Consider the following 19,952-nt stretch of genomic DNA (forward strand, 5'->3'; position numbering starts at 1 on the left):
ACATAACTGCTTATTTTGGTTACACAGAGCATTAGTGTGCTGAATAAAGTTGAGATCCATGTTAACATTAGTAATTTGGAAAACTTTTTCTCAAGAGTAATTTTATTTTATAGGATGGCATTGTTTTGATTCTTCAGAATAAGCCTTCTTTTTGGAAGTATCATTTAATATATCTAGTTATTTTTCTACTTGCTCATTCTTGCAGAAGAGTCTTGACTTGTCTATTCTGGAGAACTGAGATGAGTTTTCAGAAATTGAGGGAGTCCTTCTTCCCATCTTTAGGATCCATAGGAAGTGAGAATGGAAAATCTTAGATAAGTGCCAGGTCTGCCATATTGCACAAGTCGGGGGCCACCATTCACATAGTACGAATATGCTTCCTGCAATTGTGCATGTTGGTGGCCCTGATCAATGAAGTTTTAGTTTTTAATCTTGAGCACGGCTGTCCAATAGAATTTCCCATTATAGAAATATTCTATGTCTGCCCAGTCCAATATGGTAGCTACTAGCCACACAGAGCTATTATGCATTTAAAACTGTAGCTGATTAAATTAAATCTAAAACTGTAGCTGATTAAATTAAATTCTTAATTTTCAATTTCATTTAATTTTATCAATTTAAGTCTAATTTTATTTTTTAAGATTTTATTTATTCATTGGAGAGAGACAAAGAAAGAGAGAGAGAATGTGTGTGTGAGCATGGGGAGAGGCAGAGGGAGAAGCAGACTCCCTGCTAGCTGGGAGCCCAAGGTGGGCTCAATTCCAGGACCCAGAGATCATGACCTGAGCCGAAGTCAGACGCTTAATCAACTGAGCCACCCAGGCGCCCCTAAATCTAACTTTAATAGTCACATGTGATTGTGGCTATTGTTAAGCGCACAGCAAGACTAAGAGTAGTGGTTTTCAAAGTGTGGTTTCCAGATCAGCAATATTCACATCTCCTAGTAACTTATCAGAAATCTAAATTCTCAGGCTCTGCTCTAGAACATCTTAGAGGTGGGGCTTAACAATCTGTTTTAACAAACTCTCCATGTGATTCTGAGGCACTTTAAGAATTAAGAACCATTGGTCTATAGATCATGAGTTAGGAGATAATCAGAACCACTAGGAGTCAAACCAGGGAGTTTTCTTTCTGTTCCAGTTTTTCTTTTCTGTATTTGAGGTTAGCAGCCAGGAATTAACTGGGACAGTTTCCTCGTTCTTTACCTGTCACAGTTGTCCTCATTAGGAACCAACTGTGACAATATCTCCCCTAAGTGTAAGTCTGGAGTGAGCCTGTCATCTGATCCTTGCTTGTTGATTTTTGGCATAACATGTGCTCCCAGTGGCACTTGGTAAGATCCTTTCTCATGTATGTTTTTTATTCTTACCCTTAACTTCCCAAGTCTTCTGAAGCTTTTACTACCTTAGTGAGTTGCTTGTCCACATACTGAGGAAGCATGTATATATCATATTTCTTCAATCTTGTTCACTTTGCCTCCTAGCTTGAGAAGCTCTTGAATTACAGACATGTAGATGTCACTCATTACTAGTTTCCCTTGCTGACACAGGTTTATTCCTTCTTATTTTTATACCTGTTGGTCATTTCTGAGGGGATATGAAAGGACGTGAACCAGAAAAGTACATTCAAGCTCCTGCTTTTCAAAGAAGTCCCCTATATCCCTCTCGATACTTACTTTTTTATATATTTCTATAGTGCTTGGTCATATGTATCATCTCATTTAATTCCCAAAACATTCCTCTGAGTGGGTTTTATTATTCCTATTTTACAGATAAAGAAACAGGCTTAGATGGTTTCAATGGTCTTTACAAGAAGAATAGGTATAGAGTATCTACTCTGTAAGCATCACTGATATGCACAAAATGATGGCCAGCATTTACTGGATCTTTATTATGGACCAAGTATTATATTAAGTGCTTCATATCCTTGTCTTATTCAAGCCTAATGACAACCTCATGAGATATATGCTATTTTATTTCCACTTTACAGAGGATAGGTAAGCCTAGGGATGTTAAATTACTTGTTCAACTTATACAACTAATCAGTAAAATTGCCAATTTTTAGGCACTGGTCTGACTTTAGAGTCTGTGCTCTTATGGGCTATGCTGCACAGTCTTATTAACCTGGAGATTAGTCAAATGGCACAGGCAAAGTAAAGAGTATTATATTTTCAGAAAGCTTCTTTATATATCATTATTTATCACACAGTGGGATGTTTTATTATTTTCGACACCACTGTAATTTTAATCTTTTGCTTATTTTCTATTTTGACTAGAATTGCCAACATGATATGAGTCTTGACTTCTACGTCCTATTCATTCTAAATATTTATTGCATAATCTGTTGCATGCCAGCTGGTATACTAGGTGCTATGTTCCTGATGTTTGAATGTTCAATGGAAGGTTGAAATGTTTGTGGGTGTAAGTAATCTAACTAAAAGAACCATCAGGAATGGGACTCGATTCCAAGTTTTTACTGTTTCTTATTGGTAAAATGGGAGAAGTAGTACCTAGTACTTACCTCACAGATTGTCCTGAATATTATATTTATTTAGACTTTGTTAATTAATATCTTCTTCAAACAATAATGTATTACCAAAGTAGTAATACCCCTGAAAAAAGACTTGGGGAATTGCTTGGCTTTGACTAAACTCTTCTGCCCTCCTGACTTTGTGACCATCACCATTGATAGATTCACTTAAAGCTTCACTAGCACTTTAGGTATCATCAGAGTATTTGAAACAAATAGCCATTTTGAGGACAATGAGATGAGGAGCTCTGTGGCTTCATATTTGGAAAATTAAAACAGAGAACTCCATCTTCAAATTAGTGGCATTTAGATATGTACATCGCTATTAAGGACAAGTGTCAACCCTTACTATCCAGACCAGTTTGATATCAATGGATTCAAAGGGAGAAAAGCTGCTTTCAATTGACTGAGCAGTGGATTTTCCATCCAATGAACCTTCCCATAGTCATGATGATAAGGGGGTATTTACCAAAGTCTGACTCATGACACAGAGGAATAATTTTATTCCTGATATTTATTTTCTCTATTGACTCTGTGTTAGAATAAGTCAGTTCTACTTTAGTTCCTTTTATAAGGTACCAAAATATCTTACACTTTGGTAGTACATTATTGTTTGAAGAAGATATTAATTAACAATGTCTAAATAAATATAATATTCAGGACAATCTGTGAGGTAGATACTATTTCTCCCATTTTACCAATAAGAAAATAAAGATTTCTTTGGCTGTTCATTCATTCATTCATTCATTCATTCATTCAATAAATACATGTATCACACCAAAGCACTGGAGTAACAAAAATTAATCAAATAAGGTCCATCCTATTGAAGACATTTTAGTCAGGAAACAGATAACCAGATACAGCATAACATATGTACTATTAAAGAAGTATTGTGGGGTTCTGGGGAAGAAGAAATAAACTCTTTTTGAGAAAAGATTTGAGACTTGAAGAATGGGTAGGACTTAGATATATAGAAATGAGTGAGAGATAGTATAAGCAGAGGAAACATGCATAAGCAAAGACACAGGGAAGGTCCAGATAGCATGGGAAAACTGAGTAGTTATTCTTGGATTGCTCGGAAAGTACCTGGAGGAAACAGTGGAAAATAAGGTTCAATGGTAGGTTGAAATGTTTGTGGGTGTAAGTAATCTATCTAACCAAAAGAACCAGCAGGAATGGGACTCAATTCCAAGTTTTTACTCTGAGTTTTGAGGTCTTTATCTCATTGTCCAGTTACCTTCCTGGTATTATACTTCAAATTTATTAACACAGTATAGCTCAATAAGCTAAAAAAAATGGGTATAGAGAGATGAAAATTGCTTGACTTGTCTTTGAGACCTGCCTATGTAAATCTTCATTTAAGAACTAGGAAAGGTGTATATTTTAAGGCATCTGTTGGAGAATTTCTTTTTTCTTTCTTTTTTTTTCTTTTGAGATTTTCTATAGAGAGCCATTAGTAGATGTCATATCAAAAGTCACTAGTTTTTTTCTGAACGCTATTAGAATTCAGAGCAGAACCACTAGGTTCTGAGCTTTGACAAAAGGGCCAGGAAGCCCTAAGTTCTTAAGTGGTTGCTTATACTGGGGTAGATCTTATTTACTTTATTGTGGCTGGAAATAGGAATCTTGGTTGAGTGAAAAATCAAACCACATTCATCCTCAGTTTCATTCATGTTTAAGGCAAGTAATTGGTTTAGCTGCTTTGAACCAACATGGCCTCTTTTGTGATGGCCATTACACAGAGTTTGCCCCCTCGTGGTGTGTGACCCTATCGGTATTCAATGTCTGATGCAGACCTTTGAAGAGTTTGAGCCAAAGATAATGGTCATAAAATGGCCAATATAGTAGTTATATAAAGTGAGAAATATAATACAAAAAAATCCTATTGTTTTCTAAATTTAAAAAAAATTTCCAGTTTATGCTAGACCTGATATAACTAGTAGAAAAATTTTAAAGTGCAAACTTCAACAATTAGAAGAGTCAAGGGTATGGATTCATTCAAGACAAAAAGAAGGGAGGATTGAAATTTCCAAATATTCTCCACTTTAATTATCTTTTCCATTGGGGACTTCCTTTTGAGACAATGAGATCTGTCTTTGGAATAAAACGTAGCTTGGGGAGGAGAATGAAATTTATACTCATCATTAATTTATGGTGCATAAAATCAGGTGCCATTGGTTGTTATGCAAAGGCTTGCTGAAAAATATTAAAAATACACAGATGAATAGAATTTTAATATTACTTTAAAATCAGCTTCACAATGAAAATAAAATCCCCAAGTTATTTATAAAAAACACATCCTCTAATTCTTATCTGGGAAATAGCTCCTAAATGAACAGATGATACCTTTGCAATATGAATTTACAAGATGTTTATTTGCCACTAGGGCAGTTAATTTTGACTATACAGTGTTTGGTTTATATCAAGCAAATACATTTTTATTTTCTTGTTTAAATACTATTTTCATGGTTGCATTTATTTAGGGAAAATTATCTATGGTTTGCAGATAAAAGAGAGGCATCAATTGGGTAAATTACGGCATTCATAATTAAATGCTTTTTGTATGCAGCCTCCAACACTGCTAAAGGAAGCCATCACTCCAACATAATATTGAATATGTTTAGCATAAAATTACATTAAACAAAACTTTGGGGATTTTATTAATTTATTTGGAATGAAATCTGCAGATTTGTTTTTGATCAGAAGTTTTCATCTAAATTCACTAAATCAAAAGCTTTGTTCATGGTTTTTAAAAGCATATTTTACACGGTTGATACCAGGGTGGACTTGATACCCAAATGGGCTATTGTTTTGTGTGAGATAAAAATATGAACACATTTCCAATAAGAATTTTTGGCATTAAACCAAAGTGTGATGAATAGTAAAATTTTCAAAAAAGATAGCTCCAATATTCCAACATGTAACAGATTATTAAGTTGATTAATGGAGAATTGGGGTGCAAGTAAGGTAAAGCAATTTAGGACTTAGAAAAAGCCCTGATTATGTCAAATCAACAGAGTTCTGATAAATGGTATAACTTTAAAATTAGGTAATCCTTGACTCCTCCTTCTCCCCTAGTTGGTATCTTAGCCCATCTGATTTTATCTCCTAAATATTTCTGAAGTCCAGTAGTCTCACTCTCTCTACTCATAGTCGGCTCCTTTGCATTAGTGAGGTCTCAGTTCAAATGTCACCTTCTCAGAAAGGCCAATTCTAGCTTCTAATTTAAAATAACCAAACTCTCCAGCCCTTACCTTATCCTCTCTCAATGCCCCCTACCTCCTCTGGTCAGCTACTCTCCAATGCATCATCTTCTGATTTTATTTCCCTGAGATTACTTACCTTTGTTTTCTTGCCTATTGACTAGAATATAAGCTTTATAGTGGCAGGGACTTTGTCTGCCATTTCAATTGTTGAATCCCTAGTACTGGTATCTGGCAAATACTTGAAATAACACCTACTTTGGATGTCCTAATTCAGAACCTTATCATATCTTGCCTGGGTAACTACAGAAGTTTCCTAACTGGTCTCTTTGACATCAGTTTCATCTTCTTTAAATCCATTTTCTGCTCTATTGCTAGGTTGTTTTCTATAATGCAAATCTAATCATATCACTCCATTACTCAAAGCCCTTTGGTGATTTCTCATTATCCAGATGAATGTTCCTGAAACATACAGAGTGAGTGGTATGTGGTATCATTTTAAGTAGTTCATTAAAAAAACACTTAAATTTAATATCATTAAAAAATTTTATCTTAATGTGAATTCCAACAAACCAATTAAATAGCATATTATAAGCTGATGATTTCACAGGTATTGTTACTGAAGATGAGAAAAAAAAAGAAATAGTATAAATCCATTTACAGACATGGACAAAACAATAAATGTGTCCTCAAATGAGTTTTGAATATTCTAATCTAAAGGCTTGCTGTCATTTCAAACTTGCTTACTTCTCAGGAATAATATCCACCACTTCCCCCCATTCATCACACTATTACTACCTCTCTGCCTTTAATTAGGCTGTCTCCTGGGCCTGGAATGCCCTTGGTTTGCTCCCTTCTACTATATCACCACTGGATAACTCTTCTCATCCTTATCACACAGTTCATGAATTACCAACTTCATTAAACTTGATTTTGTTTCCCCTTCCTCAGTCTTGGTTAGGTACTTTTTGTTGTCTTAATATCCTATGAAAACCTTTACCTTTACACAGGTGTAGAGATAACCACTATTGACACTTACATTCAAAAAGAGGGAAGATGGAAGGAGTCCACAGGAATTCTGAAATCCAGCCAGGTAAGAGTTTGCCAATTTCTTTATTCAGGTTTAGTCTTACTACACTGGACTTGTTCACTGTTTTAACATTTTTTTTTCTTTTAGATTTTTATTTATTTACTCATGAGAGACACACAGAGAGAGGCAGAGAGAGAAGCAGGCTCCATGCAGGGAAGCTGATGTGGGGACTTGATCCCAGGACCCAGGGATCACAACCTGAGCCCAAGGCAGATGCTCAACCACTGAGCCACCCAGGCATTCCTGGACTTGTTCACTATTGCCCTTGGTTCTGCTCTCTGGGGTCTGGCACCTCCCTCTGAATGATCCTTCTTTTCACATAAGAAAACTTCCTATGACTTTTTTTCTGTCCATAAAAGCTTAGAGGCCCAAAGGGCCCTTTACATATTGTATTCTCTCTCTTTTAGTTCAAGATAGTGATGTTTCCACCAGAATAATTATCTCAAAAAATTGTGCAGTTTGCATTTTTAAATTTACAATCCACAGCATTAGATAAAATCCATATCCACATATCTCTTTGAGATAGCCTTTCCCTTCTCTTCCCTGAGAGGCTGCCCTGTGACCCCCGGTGATGCCCTTAAAATCCTCAGAAGTACTACTGTTTAGTGGGGAGGAGCCTCAAGGCATGCCCTTGAGATCCTGGCCTCTTGTCTGAAAATTTCTATGAGGCACCATCTCTGATCTATTGAAGGACTAATAAAGGGTTTTATAATCACACCCTGGGATTCATCCTTGCTATACTACCTTAATCGTGCTCTGGATTTGAACTCTTCCCAGAAGCCATTTATTAAATTTAGATTCATTTGACATCTGGCAAGACTGAGAGTGAAAACCAGTTTTATTTTTTAATACAGAAAGTCCTGCCTCCTTTATATTTAACAGTTCATTCTTTCACTTATCTCTCTGTCCTTCTTCATTTTATTATAGATAGTAAGAAGCAGCCTTATGACACTTGTAATATTCTGTCTGGAAATCTTAGTAAAATCATCATCAGGTACACTTACTATTTTTCACATTACCGCAGGCAACAGTATTGCCAGATTCTTCCACTGTATTACAAATGTCTCCTTTTCTCCAGCTTACAATCACATTTCTTTTACCTTCCCTTAAACTACCACTGACAGCCTACTTAAGGTGTCTCTGACTTCTGCTAACATTTGTCCTTTTAGACTTTTACCATCATTTTTCCAGAACCCTTTCAGATTTTACTAACAGTTTTTCAGTAGTCTTCCAGTTTCTGCTTGATATTTAGTTCAAAGGCTAATGTCATATATTTTAGGATTTTGTGATGATGACATAATATTTCCAGGAACTAAAATCTTTATTACTTACGTACGGTAAATAAAATAATGCCTTTAGAATTCTGTTTCAGTAGGACAGTGGATAGGACTGGAGTCATTTTAGAGGTTTTTTTTTTTTTCACTCACATGTCTAATGGTGATGCTGGCTTTCAACTGGAACTTCATTTGGGCTGTCAGCTGGAATACCTACATGCAGCTTGTCCACATGGCTTTTGGCTTCCTCACAGCATGGTGGCTGGGTTCTAAGGGTGAGCCTCACAAGGAACCAAATAATCTACATTGCATCTTATGACCTAGCCTTGGAGGTTACTTAGAGTCACCTCTGCTATTGGCACTGGCCATATCACATTCAAATATATGAAATATATAAATCCTATCTCTTGATGGGAGAAATGTCAATATCACATTGTGAGAAGAGTATGTAGATGGAAAGATTTACTGTGGTCATCTAAAATATAATCTGTCACAAAAAATACATAAAATAAAATACAATGTGTCACAGGCTGACATAGACAACTTACTAAATTCATCTTTAATTTCAATTTCTCATGACAAGAAAAGAAATCATTTTGGGAGACACTGGATCCTATGTCAATAACGCAGTTTAAAAATTAAAATGAACTTGATGCTTTCACAAGAGTGCTAGAACTAGTTTATTAAGTAGTAAAATTTTTAAGAGATTAATCTGTCCTGGATCCAGAGCAACAAGAATAAAAATAATGCTTGCTGTCACTCAGTCAGTTAAGCTACTGACTCTTGATTTTGGCTCAGGTCATGATCTCAGGGTTGTGAGATCAATCCTCAAACTCGAGCCCAGCACCTAGCTCCATTCTCAGTGCAAAGTCCGCTTATCCTTCTCCTTCTGCTTCTCTCTCTTAAATAAATAAATAAAATCTTTGAAAATAATGCCTGCTCTCTATGCCATAGTTATGTAGCATGTTTGCCCTATTACATCACTGGGTCTTTACTTGGTAGACAAAAGATGAAGTCAAGAGAAGCTCAGAGTGAGCATTTAATTTCATTAGGAGTTTTGGGGCATTAAGTCACCTTTCTATGTATTGGATATAATGTGCTGGACTGTGAGCAGTAGAGTGGAAAGGGGCCTGAAGGACAGATGTACTTGAGTTGGAATCTCAATTCTGTCATTCATAAGTTATTATTCATAGGTAAGAAAATTAATTTATCTGAACTTCAGTTTCCTCATCAGTTATGAGCTGAGTAATATTCCCCCCCAGTTCTTATGTGGAAGCCCTGACTCCCAGTACCACAGTCCTATTGACTATATTTGGCATTAGGACCTTTATAAAGGTGACTGCATAAAAATGAGGCTATTCAGATCTGATATGATTTAGATTAATCTACTTTGATTGCTGCTCTTATAAGAAAAGGAAACAAGTCAAATGTATAGTTATGTCTAGTATAAATGCAATAGAGAAAAATAAAGAGGAAGGATGGGGATATTGGGAGGAAGTTGCTACTTCATGGTGGTCAAGGAAAGCATCTTTGATAAATATCTCAGTAGAAAACTGTAGGAAATGAGAGTAAACCAAAGGGAGGAGCATTCTAAACCAAAGAAATATCAAGCACAAAGTCCCTGGGGCATAAATATCTTTGTTATGTTCAAGAAACAACAAGACCAGTGTAGCTAGAGCAAAGTGGGCAAAGGGAAGTGTGGTAAGAGTTGAGGTCAGCAAGGTAGTAGTAGGGCCAGCTTATGTAAACCTTGTAGTACTTTATAAGGACTCTGGTTTTCATTGATATATGAGATGAAAAACCCTGGAGACTTTTTGGGGGAAAGAAGGGACACCTGTTTTCAAAAAATCACTCTGGCTATTTTATTGAGAATAAATTGTAGGAAAGACAAGGTAGCAGTAGGAGACCAGTTAAAAGGCAATTACCATAATTTAGGTAGGAGAAGCTTGTGGCTTGGTCTAAGATATTAACTGGTGCAGCTTCTGAGAAGTGGTTAGATTTTGTGATATTATGAAGGTGGAAATAACAAGGTTAGCTAATGTATTAGATGCGGAGGTTGAAAGAAAGAAAAAAAAGTTCCAAGAATGCTGTGACCAAGAGAAAAGAATGGAGTTGTCATTAACCGGGACAAGGAAAGCTGTAGGAGGAACAGGTTTGGGGACTTGTGAGAGTCAGGAGTCTAGTTCTGGGCATGTAAAATGTTGAGATGCCTGTAGGACGTTCAGTAGAAATGCCAGGTAGGCAGCTGAATACGAAAAGTAAAGAGAGAGCCAAACCAGAGCTACAATCCTTGGACCCTCAGCATGTTTAAGACAATAAACTTTTCAGGCTGATTGCAATCTAGAGAGAGAGAAGATACTCAAGAATGAAGCCTCAGGCACTCTGATGTTCAGAGGTCAAAGAACCAGCCAGAGGGAATGAAAGGATCAGCTGGTGGGTAACAGGTGGACCATACTGTTTTAAAAGCAAGTCTCTAGTTTTATGTAACCTCCCAAGTTTCAGTTTCATAAGTAAAAAATGCAGATAATAACCTGTATGTAATAGGATTGCCAAAGCCTGAAAAGCGGTAGCATGGAAAAACATGTAAGACCTAGGTTGTTCCTGATCTTTGGTGAAATTCTGGATAAATGCCAGATTTATCATATTTCCCTCCTTTTTTTTTTTTTTTTTTGCCTTACAGTAAGATCCTCAAGTATGAATTCTATAGTTCAACCGTGTTGGCCATGGAAGCTAGACTATCATTATTCTTCAATTATTCATCACAAATTTAGTGAGCTCACTATTATTAGGTAGTTGTTGCTTTTCTCTGTCTTTTGTTTTGTAAGTGGATTTAGGGTTAAAGGAGGTTGCCATCACTACAATGGGGGGAGGAGTGGATTCAGGGAATGGAAGTGGTGATGGGTTCTTTATCAGCTGGCATTAGTGTGTACCATTATTTCAACATTTAACTGCTCACCAAATAATTTCAGAGGATTTGTTCAGTGCTATGGAAGAGCTATCTGTATATAAATAGCTGGTTTAAGTAGACCTTTTGCTGCAGCTGTTAAAACCTATTGTTGTAGCTAGACACCTTGTAGTGATTCAAGATCATCTGTCTTTAAAGAAAGTCTATGCTTTCTTTGATGCAAATATGGGTTCTTTTAGCTCTGAAAAAAAAAAAGAAGCTTTACTTAGGATGAGTAAAGAAAGTGTTTACTGAATAAATCAAGGATGGCTGAAATAACAGTCACATTTTATTGCTTTTATTTCATTTCTCTTTCAATGTATACAACTAAATACTGATTGAAAGAATAAATGGGAAAACTAAATGAATTAGTTAATTCATATATGAGTGGATTTTCTGTTTTACTCCTGTCAGAATCCTCCTGAATAATTAATTATAGGTAAGTTCTGCGTTACCCTGGCACCTATCCTTCACAACAAGGATTCCTAAGTAGAGATACTTTTCAATAAAGAAAAAAAAAGAAAAAACCTAGAGTAACACCAAAACTTATCTAGTATGGTAGTAAGTAGTCTGTAAGACATCTCAGAGCACCCTCTGACCCCAGTATCATGGTTAAACAAATTCTTCTTTTTTTTTTAAAAAAATTGTAACTTAAATTCAATTAGCCAACATATAGTCCATTATTTTCAGATGTAGTGTTCAATAATTAATCAGTTGCATACAACACCCAGTGCTCATCACATCCCATGCTTTACTTAATGCCCATCACCCAGTTACCCCATCCCTCACCCACCTCCCCTCCAGAGACCTTCAGTTTGTTTCCTATAGTTAAGAGTCTCTCATGGTTTCTCTCTCTCTCTGATGACTCCCTTTCAGTTTTCCCTTCCATCCCCTGTGATCCTCTGCGCTGTTTCTTACATTCCACAGATGAGTGAAACCATGTGATAGCTGTCTTTCTCTGTTTGACTTATTTCACTCAGCATAATACCTTCCAGTTCCATTCACATTGATGTAAATGTTAAATATTCATCCTTTCTGATGGATGAGTAATATACCATTGTGTATGTATATATCTCCATCCCACATCTTCTTTATCCATTTATCTTAAACAGATTCTTTTTAAAGTTTCTATCCTTCTTTCCCTTCACGCCGAATTCTATTGGAATTGGATTGGATCCAAATTCTACATAGCCTCTTTGGAAGCGAGGACTGGCTAGTGATAAAGAGAAAAGTAAGGCCTGGGCACTTTAATCCAGTGTTAATACATGAGAGCTCAATGTAGAGCAACTAGCAAACAAGCTACTAGTCAAATGGACTATAGGGCAATGGAACTTATGTGTCAGGTAAGCTAAGGCTTCGACTATAGTGCTTTTAGAAAAGTACTCCAAACCCTACCTCCTAAAATTTTAAAAATCCAAAGAAACATTCATATTAATAAGATTTTATATTTTCCTATATCTTTCTATTCATCTCCACACTTGCCACCTTCATTCAAACCATTGTTTTCTCTTGCCAGGACTATTGCAAAGCCTTTTTTTTTTTTATCAGTTTCTTTGCTGCCCATCTATAATTCATTCTCCATGTATCAGTTGGAATGATCCTTCTAAAATATAAATAAAATCAAATCAGCCCCCCAACACACACACACACACACACACACACACACACCGACACACACACACTCTTAAAATCTTCCAATGGCTTCCCAGGGTACTTGGAACAAAGTCCAAAATCCTCCCCATGGTCTTTAAGGTTCTAGGTGATCCAGCCCCAGCCACTTCTCTGACTTCTTCTGGGACCATCCTCTCCTTCACTACTCTTCAGTTACACAATACACACATGTATCCTTAAGATATAATCAGCATATAATACAGTGAATACTTTTAAAGTGTTCATAAATTTTAACATCTGTATGCACATATGAAACTATAATCACAATCAAGATAATAGATATATCTATCATCCCCAATTTTCTTTTGCCCTTTTGTAGTTTCTCACTCATGCCTCTTCTTATCCTCTAATCCCCCAGGCATCAAATGACCTGCTTTCTGTCACTACAGACATGTTTACTCTTTCTAGAATTTTTTGTGATGAAATAATACAATGTGTCCTCTTTGTCTAGCTTTTTTTATTCATCATAATCATTTTGAGGTTCATCCATGTTGTTATATCTGTGGAGGAAGGAAAAATGTACTTCTTACCTCCAAGTTTCTTCCAGCTGGTTTAGGAATAAAGTTGACATGAGACAGATTGACAGGAGAAAAATCCAAAATTTATTATATGCACTTGGAGGCCCAATAATGAAATTGAGAGCCCAAATAAGTGACCATGGTGGGTGGTTTTTGTACATTTTAGAGAGAGAGACAATAAATTTGTGACGAATTGACAGGAGCTTTCATTAGTAAAGAATTCTAAGCAGGATTTGGGCTGAGGGAGTAGATTAACAAAAAGTAACAACATCTGTTTCTACAGATTTCGTTTTAAAGTCCCTATCTCTGGTGATAAGGATGTGATTTTATTTCTAACTATAGGGAGGGTATCTTTTTCATATGGGAGATTTATTTCATGCTTTCAGGGAAACAGAGGATGGTCTGATTGTCTTTGTACTGGCTGCTCCTCAGGTTCAGGTAGCTTCAATTAAAAATAATCAGTATGCCAATTTTGGGGTGGCCTGTCCCAGGCCCCTATACATGTACGTACCACTGTCAGTTGTTCATTCCTTTTTTTAAAAAAGATATTATTTATTTATTTGAGGGAGATTAAGATTGAGGGCACAAGCAAGGGGAGCAGGAGAGGTAGAAGCAGGCTCCCTGATGAGCAGGGAGCCTGATGCAGAACTCAATCCCAGGACCCTGGGATCATGACCAAGCTGAAGGCAAGAGTTTAACCTGACTGAGCCACCCAGGTGCCCTAGTCATTCATCCCTTTTTACTGACAAATAGTTTTCCAGTGTATGGACATAGCATAGTTTATTTATCCATTTGCCTTTGGTGAACATTTGGGTTATTTCCAGTTTTGGCTGTTAGAACTAAAGCTGCTGTGAACATTCATCACAGGTTTTTGTAGAGACATGTGCTTTCATTTCTCTTGGGTAAATATCTAGGAATAAATGGCTGGGCCACACAGTTAGTTATACATTTAACTTTTTATAAAACTGCCAAACTTCTTTCCAAAGTGGTCATACTATTTTACATTCCCATCAGCAGTGTATGAGAGTTCTAGTTGCTCCACATTCTCATCAACATTTGGTATGATCAGTCTTTTGAATTTTAAACTTTTTAATAGGTGTGTATTAGACTAATGATCTATGACATTGAGTCTTTTCATATGCTTATTTGGCATCCATACATCTGTATATCTTCTGTGGATGTATCATCCATACATCTATATATCTTCTGTCCATAAGAGAGTCTGTTGGAATGCTTTTCTCATTTTTTTTTCTCATTTTTTTAAATTGAGCTATTTGTTTTCTCATTATGGACTTGAGAGTTCTTTCTATATTTTGGATTTGGTCCTTTATCATATATGACATTTGGAAATACACTCTCCCAGTCTGCGGTTTGTTTTACCATCTTCTTGGCAATGTCTTTCTGAAGGCAGAAATGCTTAATTTTGATCAAATCCAAATTTATCAAATTTTTCTTTGATGGACTGTACTCTTGGTGTCATTTTTAGACACATCTTTGCCTGTCTCTGCTTTTATTATTATTATTACTCCACATTTTTAAGATCCCAGGTTACTTTAAGGTCACAAAAATTTTCTCTTACGTTTTTTTTTCTAGAAATTGTAGAGATTTAGGCTTTACATTTATGTTTATAATTCATTTAATTTTTATATGGTATAAGGTATGGATTAATGTTGTGTTTGACATCCAATATTACCAGGTATATTTGTTGAAAAGACTTTGCTTTCTTCAGTAAATTGCATCTTTGATAAAAGTCAATTGGCCAGGGGCTTGGGTCCCTGGGTCCCTGGGTAGCTCAGTGGTTGAGCGTCTCCCTTTGGCTCAGGGTGTGATCCCGGGGTCCCCAGGATCGAGTCCCATATCAGGCTCCCTGCATGGAGCCTGCTTCTCCCTCTGCCTGTCTCTCTCTCTCTCTGTCTGTGTCTCTCATGAATAAATAAATAAAATCTTAAAAAACTTTTTAAAAAATCAATTGGCCATGTAAATGTGGATCTATTTCTGGACTCTATTCTGTTCCACTGATCTATTTATTTAACTTTGGATGGATACCAATATTAGAGACTGTTATTTTATAATAAGTCTTGAAATTAGTACGAATCTTACAACTTTAAGTTTTTTCAAAGTTGTTTTGGAGTATTCCACATCTTTTACAATTACACATGAATTTGAATATCAGTCTGTCAATTTCAATAAAAAGCCTGCCGGGTTTTTGATTAAAGTGGCATCTTTCTGGTCTCTGAAAATTAGGTTTATTATTACTTTAAGACATTTACATTTTTGTTGTTGTTTTCTTTTTACACAGATTTCCCCATCGCTGGGTCCTTTGCACCATCCAGATTTCAGCTTAAAAATAACATCTTCAGAGATAACTTACCCTGACTACCCAATTTAAATGAATACCTGTCATGTCTTTATATCAAAGCATTCTGTTCTATTAGACTTCACAATACTAATTACCAGCTGAAATTAATCTCTTCCATTTGTTTATTTAGGTGCTTATTATCTGACTATACAACTTTGGAAGGTACATTTTAGGAGTAGAGACCTTGCTTGTTTTTCAGTTTGTCTCCCTAAAGCTGAAAAGTGCCTTTGGCAAGCAGACATTAAATATTTGTCACATAAGTGACTTTATGACAAATGTGCCTCTAAGTAAAGATTCAACTAGTATGGAAATACCATAATATTAACTAGCACATATTAATTTACTTATGAAATACTGCTCTGGGTAGATTATGGGGACTTGAATGCTATTAAAGCTTTAGTTCTCTTTAAGGTTGACAATTGTTTCTTTTTTTGGGACTAGATTATGGCATTTCAGAAATACAGATCTTTTTTTAAACCACACTTTAATTTGGCTCATTAGCTTTTTTGGTAGAGTTTTTTTTTTTTTTTTAATTAAAGGTTTTTTATTTACTCATTTGAAGGAGAGCAAGAGAGAGTGAGAGTATAAGGAGGAGGGAGAGTCAGAGGGAGAGGGAGAAGCAGACTCCCCACCAAGCAGGTAGCCTAATGAAAGGCTTGATTCCGGGACCGTGGGATCATGACCTGAGCCAAAGGTATAACTTAACTGACTGAGCCACCCAGGTGCCCCTTTTGTAGAGTCTAAAAGAGATCTCTTATGAGGGACACAAAGTGCACATGATCTTAGGAAAATGAATATACTTGAAAAAATAAAATCCTTCCCCAAACATACAGATAAAGAGCAGAAAGTTTCAGGTCCATAAAAATTATAGGTATTTCCAAAATAATATTCAATTTTAAAAAGAAAAGAAATTAGCCACAATTTTGATACAACAGAAAAAGCAACTAGAAAGCATTTGATTAATGTGCTTGATTTTTTAAAGTAACAAACAACAACAAAATATATTTGTTCAATCCTATCCATGTTCCAAATATGTGAGTAGAATTCTATCCTTAAGAAGCGCATACAACATGAGTATAAAACCTAGAGCTGTCTCAAGATCTCTCGTGGTAGTGTAAATATCAAATTTTCCTCACTGTTCTATTTCCCTCACTCAGAACCACCATTCATTTAATCCACTAAACTTATACTAAGCATCAGTTATGTGCTAGGAACTGTGCTAAGCAATGGCGATAATAAACCAGAGTCCTAAATCATCAAGATATCACAGATTTTATCACTTTGATTTCTTGAAGGAAAAAAAAAACCCACAATTGGAAAGACTGAACATTATGAAAATGGAAGTGATTTCTTTCCATTGTGGTCCTTAAGTGGCCTTCATTCAATACTTATGCCTCATGGTGGGTCTAGCTTTCCCCTTCCTCAGCCAAGTGACTCAGAGGCAACTATAGATCTTGTGTTCTATTATTAGCCTTCTCAAATCTGATTATTCTAAGAAGCACTTCCCACTGGCAACATGGTAATCATGTTTAAATATAACTCCCTATGATCAATCTAAATCTCCAGATTTTTAACCAAGTTTCGCTGTGGCTCAGAGAGTGCTTTTATTATTATTATTAATCCACATTTTTATGATCCCAGGTTACTTTAATAGATAAGAGGGGTGCGTGTATATGTATGTGTGAGTCTGTGTCCTTTTACACAAAAGTGTTAGGGACTCTTTGAATAAAGACTTTTGGCTCTTTTTGTGGTCTTCCCCCTTCCTCCATACTCTTGCCTGCACTTTCCAGATGTTTTAGAGTTAAAGTTGTCAGGATGAGAGCTAATAGCATGTTTGTATAACAACTCATAACTTACAGTTTGAATAATTATAGCAGCTAACATTTATTCAATGCTTCTTATATGTAAGGCGCTGGGCAACATGCCTGCTCTCGTTTTGTCTTTGCATCAGTCCTATGGGGTCAGGACTCTTATTTCTCCATTTTATCAAACTGGCTCAGATAAGATGAAAAATTTCACCTAGGTTATGTTAGCAAGTATAGAAGAGGATTTTAACTTAACCCTGTCTAGTCACAATATTACATGAAGGTATATTTTAAGGTTAGAAAATACCAGTACTAAAAACTAACAATGATTTCTATATCTTTTGCAAGTCCATTTCCCAGGCTCTTAATAACCAGAACAATGAGAATAAAATGGCTCATTTTCTGTTCATAGACATTTTTGTTTTTAAAAACAAGTTGTTAGTAGAAAATTTTTGCCTCTGTGGATCTGGAAACACTAGGCTATAGCTGACCTTTCAGTTATTTTTGCAATTTTGACCATAGGCCATTTATTCTATTTCATGTTTATAGCTTCTGAAGAATGGGAAGGAAAGCTTAGGAGTTAACATAAAACATAAAAATGTCAGTTTCATATGAAATAAAGGCATAATTTTCATAGCAAACCATTCTACACATTATGCTACTCTTTTTCTTTCAGACTAATAAAAGTGAAAACTAATCGCTTTTCAATTTTTCTTGGTGCTAAACTTCTATTACTTTTGAATAATGTGTTTGTTGGTTGTTAACTATATAAACTTAACTTTAAGCTGTCTAACTTTCAGAGTAAACAGGTGCCCAATTTTCCAAAGATCATACTCTGACAATTGTATTTAGGACATATCTACATGCATGCCTATGTTCAGGAAAAAAGGATTAATCAGCTAATAAGTTATCCTAATAAGTAATTTTTTAAAATCTCTTTTCTTTCCTCTTTTTTGTTATATTGTCCTTTGGATATTAGATGTTGATATCCCCGTGACTACATAGTTCCAGTGATGAGTACATGCTTTATTGATTTCTTGCTTCTTCTAGAAAGGGACAATGAATGATCTGAGCATATTACTGTTCCTATCCTTGGTGAGCAAATCACAGTTCTTCCAATCTGCTTATTGAGTTTACCTTTATGGTCAATACAGATGGCTGTAATCGAATCAATTTTGAGACAAGCCATATTGAATGCTGAAAGTCCGATTTGAATGAATCAGCATAAGAGACGATGAAATCTATGCAATTGCCAGTCAATGAGTATGCTTTAGGAAAATAAAAAATGTCTTAGTTAATTTACTAGGAGGGAAAGAATCTATATTAAAAGGAGTAAAATTAAAAATCTAATTAATTGGGACACCTGGGTGGTTCAGTGGTTTAGCACCTGCCTTTGGCCCAGGGCATGACCCTGGAGTCCCAGGATTGAGTCCCACATCGGGATCCCTGCATGGAGCCTGCTTCTCTCTCTGCCTATGTCTCTGCCTCTCTCTCTCTGTGTCTCTCATGAATAAATAAATAAAATCTTTAAAAAAATCTAATCAATCAAGAGTAGTAAAAATCCCAGAAGTATTAGGCCTGAGCAAAGGACCCCTGTAAGATACCCAAATGATTTCATACAGACCTACAGATCCATCTAATGAGTGGTTGCTAAATATGATAAACACAACTCATTATTGTTTTAAAAGGATACAAATTATAAATAATTACAGGTAAACTATTATTCCAATACTAAATGTGATATGGGTGACACATTACATAAGGCCTTTTGTTTTCTCCACATATTGAACATCTACTAAAATCAGAACATCACAGAAATTCAGATTTGCAAATGGGAAAAAAAAAACACAGATCAAAGCCTATTTATAAAAAACTCCTTGAAACATCTACATTTGATTGCAGTACAATTTTATTTTGTTTACATATTTAGAAATCACTTTCCCGTTAAAAGGAAGCTAGAGACAAACACAAAGGCTCATGCCCACCTGTTCTAGAGAATTTTAGTAAGTAAAATATTGTGTTCAAAACTCAGTAGGAAAAAAAACTGGGGAGGTGTAGGAAGGAGATAAAAATGTACATAGCTTTACTTTTGCTTGTTCTTTCTATGAAGAAGTCTTGGTCTGGGTTGGTGCACAAATGTAAAAGTTTATTTTTTTTAAAGATTTCATTTATTTATTTGAGAGAGAGAGAGAGCACACAAGCAGAGGGAGGGGTAGAGGGAGAAACAGATTCCCCACTGGGCAGGGAGCCAGATTTGGGGCTCAATCTCAGGACCCTGAGATTATGATCTAAGCCAAAGGCAGATGCTTAACTGAAGAAGCCCTGCAAATATAAAAGTTTAGATGTATAGTTTAGTTACATTATGTAGTTTAGTTGAGAATTTAATATGGATGGAAAAATTTGGAAAAAACGAATTTGATATGGATGGAAAAGCTGGAAAAAATGAAAAAGAGGGGTGTTACTTGGTGAGCACACAAAAAATTATTGAAAAACTGAGTTTTTTTTCTCAATGCACGGGTAGGATCACAATACACACAATATAGAAACGAAGGGATACTG

At 35.8% G+C, this 19,952-nt stretch overlaps 1 protein-coding gene and 1 long non-coding RNA gene across 15 annotated transcripts in view; one reads left to right on the top strand and one right to left on the bottom strand.

Moving 5' to 3' along the window:
* Window positions 1-19,952, bottom strand: part of ANKS1B (ankyrin repeat and sterile alpha motif domain containing 1B) — a 1,053,015-nt gene that overhangs the window by 468,247 nt on the left and 564,816 nt on the right. The window lies entirely within an intron of this gene.
* LOC112654705 (uncharacterized) lies at window positions 1,002-15,991 on the top strand. Its single transcript, XR_003133253.3, has 3 exons — window positions 1,002-1,333; window positions 6,743-6,825; window positions 15,529-15,991. It is a non-coding gene; the product is annotated as an uncharacterized LOC112654705 (long non-coding RNA).

Source organism: Canis lupus, chromosome 15 (genome assembly GCF_003254725.2).
Source record: "Canis lupus dingo isolate Sandy chromosome 15, ASM325472v2, whole genome shotgun sequence".
NCBI classification, from domain to species: domain Eukaryota; kingdom Metazoa; phylum Chordata; class Mammalia; order Carnivora; family Canidae; genus Canis; species Canis lupus.